General features: G+C 39.9%; 1 protein-coding gene across 1 annotated transcript in view; it reads right to left on the bottom strand.

Annotated features, from left to right (window-relative positions):
* Window positions 1-5,271, bottom strand: part of VILL (villin like) — a 70,335-nt gene extending 65,064 nt beyond the window's left edge. Inside the window, exon 1 of the mRNA XM_075212191.1 lies at window positions 5,145-5,271. The gene's annotated coding sequence lies outside the window, so the exon portion shown is untranslated. The remainder of the gene's footprint in view (window positions 1-5,144) is intronic.
* Between the last annotated feature and the right edge of the window lie 729 nt (window positions 5,272-6,000).

Raw genomic sequence — 6,000 nt, forward strand, 5'->3', positions numbered from 1 at the left:
TGGCAGACTTAGGACTTCTCCTTATGTAACAAAGGCGGTGGAAGCTATCACCAGAGGAAGCCTATTTAACTTGGATAATGGAGGTGAGAATGGCCATAACAGAGGGGGGATACATAAAGGATTTAAATAAAACCTTTTTTTGAATGTGCTCTGATTCATATATTTTTTGAACATTTTTTAAAATACTTTATTTTTTTAATATTTTTTTGACAAATCTGAAATTGGATCCCATGTCTGTTTCCGCTGCACAAGCCAGCTCACGCATGAGCCGATTGGCCCCTGACTGGTTGGCAAAGTGGTAAGAATATATTAAGTAGCAGTGAGAGAAGATGTTATCTCACTGCAATATGAAGCACTAGAAAATCTCCTGCTTTTTCCTAAACCCCAGATTGCTAAAATTTACCAAAGTAAAAGCCATCTTTGTAGCAGTTTCCACCTTAAACTGGCTTCTATGTACCCTCATGCAGCCTTTACTCAACTTGTGCCATATACATGAAATATCTAGGCACCAGTGACATCATACCTCCTGATTCTGCGGATCATTAAAGGGATGGAGCCGGCTTATGACTTTAGGTAACAGACAACCACTTTAAATTAATCCTGTGGTTCCCAAACTGTGCGCCTAGGCTCCCTGGGGTGCCTCGGCAATCTTAGAGGGGTGCCTCAGCCAGAGCCTGTGGTAAGCAAGACGAGGGACTACTTGGTAATTATTTTAGCTTAGGGGTGCCTTGAAAAAAATTATGGAGACCTAAGGGTGCCTTGAACTGAAAAAGTTTGGGATCCACTGAATTAATCCACTTTCTTCATTTGAAATAGATTTTATTGTCCTACACTCATCTGATATCTGTTTGTGGTTACAATGATTATAGTGGAATGAAGTCTGGTGTTGAACCCACATAAAAGACACAAGTCTCGTTGTTTGCTGTGCTATTGTCATCTTACATTGTAATGTGAATGCTTTGATAAATGGTGTGCCCTGCTGCTATAAAGAAAATGTGTTTTCTGTGGCTATAAATATAAACAAGCAGACACACCCTGTTTGTGAAGAGCTGAAGAAAGCCTATTACATGAGTTTATAAGTGAATGAATACATACTATTGATGATCTAAATGCCATAGCTCATGGACAATAATATAATCATGTAATTAAATTGAGACTGGGTGGTATTTTACAATAAATATTATACTATTACTATTTATTATTTATTTTTTTACAAGATAAAACATTGTGGTCAATTTCAGATTTCCTTGTGTGCTTTTACTTGTTTTATTGGAAGTTTGAAGTATTTTATGGCTTTGTTTTCTTTTGACGCCAATTTTTTTCGGGTCTTTTGAGAAACGGAAAACGAGACTTTGGGGTCTATTTACTAAAATTTAATGACAAGGCTGAAATCACCAATGACTGCCATCCACCAATAACATAACCCTGGGGCAGCTGAGCCATTCTAAGCTGCCTCAGTGACACTGGTCGGAGTGGTAAGGGTTAACTTACTTTGTCTCCAGGCCAGTCTGAGGGAATATGTCCATGCTTGACTCTTCAGATTCACTCCATGAACAAAAACAATTAAACAGATATTGAAGAAAGTGTATATTTCTTAATATCCTTGAAGACCAGAATAATGCTTTATTCAGAGAAGGATGCATTATTTCAGTGATTTTCTTCTGTTGTTGTTGTTGTTGTTATTGCCATCCTGAGATGGAGATAACAGAACAGGGATTGTGGCTGTACTTGTATCACTTCAATTCTTGTTAAACAGTCTTCCTATGCTTTGCATGGGGAATATTATCTCTATTGATACCCACAGAATCTTTCTGCCAGCGGTGAGCCCATAATGTATAGGTAGAAGCCTCATTGGCAGCAAAAATACCATAGGTCTTCCCACCGTATAATAAATATGTCCCTTGTACTGTACATTGATGCCACTTTGTTCTTTCCTGCTGGTATTAAGATGGCCATACCCACACAGGACCACCATGTCGTTTGATCCGAGAACCCAGTGACCGTATCACTTGTCACTCTGGCCACACTTTGAAGTGGATAGTCATAGATGCACGCTGCCTGCCTAGTACACATTTGAATTAAGGGGAGACCACATGTATTCTGGAGCAGGTAATTCTCCTGAAAGGTGCTTAACTGTTGCAAGGTGGGTGGGGATATCATGTGAATCATGTCATCAAGCCTAGACCACCTTAGTAAACACTGAGTGGCAATGGCATACCTCCCAACCATCCTGATTGGGACAGCTTTGAAATTTGTATGTCTCATTCACTGCTGCTCTGCATGGCAGTGGAGGTGTTTAAAGGGGAGGACAATACGAGGCACCCTAGCACTTCAAAAGTGCTGGGCACTCCCCTGAGATGTGTGGTCACGCCCCATTGTAACATGGCCACTCCCCTATCCCGATGCCAGATTCCCAAATGTTGGGAGGTGTTCAGTGGCATAATGACATGAACTGTCTGTCCACCTCTTTATGCTAATATCCTAGAAGTGAAGTAGGAAAATCAGGAAAGTATGATTATAGTACCCCTCATTGCAGCACAGTAAAGCTGTTCCATGATAGGCTGCTCTAGCAAAAGAATAATTCAAATTATCAGACATAATACATAGGGGTTAGTAAGCTAATCACATTAGGGGTGGATAGATGTTTAACAAACAGGATAACGTATTAGCGAGCCTCTTTATACTTTTATAAAAAAAATAACTTTAGGTAAATTTAAAATGACAGATAGTCCTTCCTCTTGAAACAACATGACGGCAGCCATGAGTTGCTTGAATACTAAGTCACCACAATAAGGCAGGAGGAGGAGAAAAAGTATTTGTTTAAAAATATGTCAGGCTGACATTGCCAAGAGCTCAGCTGGGCGTGGACACAGCAAGACAGCCTCTACAGTCTGTGTATTTCAATATACAATATGTAATCATAGTTCTGTTTTGTCAGGTCCATAAAATATTACAAACCACTATGGATTTGGTTACTAGAACTAGCAGAGGTGACACTAAACGTTCACAATATATTTATAGAATTATGGATTTTACTGAAATTTAACCCATTTTATTGAAGCATATTTTCAATTCTATCATTTTATTCTGACAGGGCCCTGTCCTTACTACAGTTACCACCTTTTTTGATCAGCATATATCTGTTACGTTTCTTCCCTGTTAATTACATTAGCACCAAGTTTATAGCGGTGTGACTGGTAAAATACTGGGCAGCCGATAAGGCTAGTCCTTGCAATTGTTACAATTTAGGCAGGACACTCCATCCCCAACTACCATGGGGTAAATGTATCAAGCTGAGAGTTTTTGTGTTCTGTCTATAGTCCTTAGTACATTTTTAGCCTGCACTCTCATGAGTATTACTTCAGGCACAAAATGGCTACCTCCACAGTGCGCCGTTTGCAGATGTACTCTAAGATCAGAGAAGAAATGTACTTCTGATAGAATTCAAAATATTATAGAGCGACATGATCACACACTGTGATATATTTCTGGATACAAATAAAAGTGCCCATATCAACAGAGCGGTACAGTGGTGCGACATGTGCCCTGTCAAGCTGAGGAGTACTGGTGCAGGATTGTTTAATTTTCCAAGTTGGCATGATTGTGATTTATATTAGGTTTATACTACCGATTCTGCGTAGGTGGTTGCAGCCTGCTCAGCCATAGCTTCTGCCCGGCCTCAGCTCACAGTGCCCCTGAGAGCACAAAGGGACAACCAGGAAAATGCACAGTGTCCAGGAGGCTGTCTGATGGGAGTTTACTGCTTGCAAAGTGCTAACCACGCTTATGTGGGCTAGGCACGGCCCTACAACGGCTCTTTCACTGCTACCAAAATGGGGAGGGTGCCAGTGTTCTCTGCTAAATTCGACATTGAAATGTCCGCTACTGTCTCTACATGTCAGCTTACTAAGAAAGAATTACTCATGAATATTGGACATAAAGTGCCTTAGTGATGTCACTAGTTTTAGTGAATTGATGAAAGTATATGCGACAGGTGTTCTTTATTAACTTTATGACAATACAAAGCCAGACACAATGCAACACACTAAAATTCAGACAAAAGATCTATAATACATTAACAGTGAATAAGATGTGTTCTATGAAACTAATAGGAAATGTCCCTAGACATAGTGTGTGATCTCTATATACTGCCTTCTGTCACGTTTCATGCTGCTATTAGCAAGGAAACGTGAGCCTGCATGCTTTAGCCCAGTAACAGTGATTTTAGCACGGTCAGCTCGGTGCCAACAAGGTTTTTGTTTTTGTGTAATGGGCTGCTTGTGTTTAATAAGTACGTGTCCGCATTCCAGAGGCGACTGAATAAGCAGTTTCGTACAATGGAGTCTACAGTAGTTATCACAAAACCTTGGGGGCGACTGTAACCTTGTTATATTACTAGCTAGACTGTGGCTTATTGTTGATTAGTAGAGTAAATTCAAAATATAAAACCTAAATGTAGCTCTAATGGCAATGCACTACTATAATGGTAAGGTGCCAATCATTGTAATAATTACATGAAAATCCTGTGCTTTAAAAAAATAATGTACAACTTGTCAGGTAAATCCATTATTAATCCAACCAACTACTGCAAAAACTACATCACTTACATGACTGTATGAGGAATATATCTCCTGAGGTAAAAGGGAGGAGGTCCCTGACATGCTTCAATGTAGAGTCATACAGGGAGTCACCCGTTGCTTATGTACAGCACCTACACAGTGCCATAAATCTATATTTATACCTATGGTTTCCTTAAACTAACGGCCTTATAATATAACTATAATGTCATGAATGTAAAATTCTGAGAGTCTAAACTTTGATTAAGTCACTGACACAACTGCAGCCAGGATAAATCAGGATATGTATTTAATACTGAACATCTATACAAAGAACTGCATTCAGGAAATAACAAATAAGCAAGCTACAGCTGAACACATTACCCGGCTGTACATATCTCTGTAAAGTGTTCAGCTCCTATCAAAAAAACTGTATTCACTAGAACGCAGGTAAGACAGGTGACAGGTCTAACAGAGGTTCCCAAAGCCCAGAGAGAATGCTGACATTTGCTTTCATTACAAGTCACAGAAATCTCTGCATAAGAAAAACCTGTGAAATGGTTTAACGAACATCGTGGGAATTCTTACCTTGGTGATAATGATAATTATTTATCTGCTAGTTCTCTCTCTCTGTCAGGACCAATATTGTCCCCCGCCACCTGTGAAAGAAACACAGCTGCCTAAACTTGTAACCTGAGCTCCGACTGAGCTACAGTGATCCTCCTACCTGCTAAACCAACCCACCCAGCATTCCCTTAGCATGCATCAGCCGCAGGACAGGGGGGGCGCTTCCAGCAGATTCAGTCTGCAAGTCATTTGCATTCATTCTTTAGTTACAATGAAAGCTTCCTTGTACAAAGGTTGCATTGCTAAAATTATGGTTAACTGCATGAGTAAATGATATACAAGCAGAGTGAGAAAACACCAAGGCTTCCATTTACTACAGTATGGTGGAAAGCAGGTGTTTTATGGATGTTTTATTGGTTCTGTAGGTTTCCAAAACAATAGTAATAACTTATTTATTGTCTTGCCAACTAAAATCCGTATCATCATCTCAGAGCTGTAACTTAGAATTTCAGTGTCTGGGGCAAGAAACAAAATTGCTGCTCCCCTAGCACTCAATTTTAACCAAATGAACCTAAAATATTCATAAATTGTGCCCCCCTTCAGCAAGGCGCCCTGGGCGGTCGACACCTATCGTACACAGGGCCATCTTTTCCATTGGGCACGATGGGCAGGTGCCCGGGGGCCCCACGGGCAAGAGGGCCCCATTGGCAGGGCTCTTAATTAGAACAAATAATCCTGCAAAGGAATAAACCTGCAAAAAAAACTTCAAGGGTCACTGAGCAAGTACATCTATCTCTATCTCTATATATCTATATCTGTATCTCTATACATCTATATCTATATATATATATATATATATATATATATATATATATAT

The sequence above is a fragment of the Mixophyes fleayi genome, chromosome 5 (assembly GCF_038048845.1).
Source record: "Mixophyes fleayi isolate aMixFle1 chromosome 5, aMixFle1.hap1, whole genome shotgun sequence".
In the NCBI taxonomy this organism is placed as follows: domain Eukaryota; kingdom Metazoa; phylum Chordata; class Amphibia; order Anura; family Limnodynastidae; genus Mixophyes; species Mixophyes fleayi.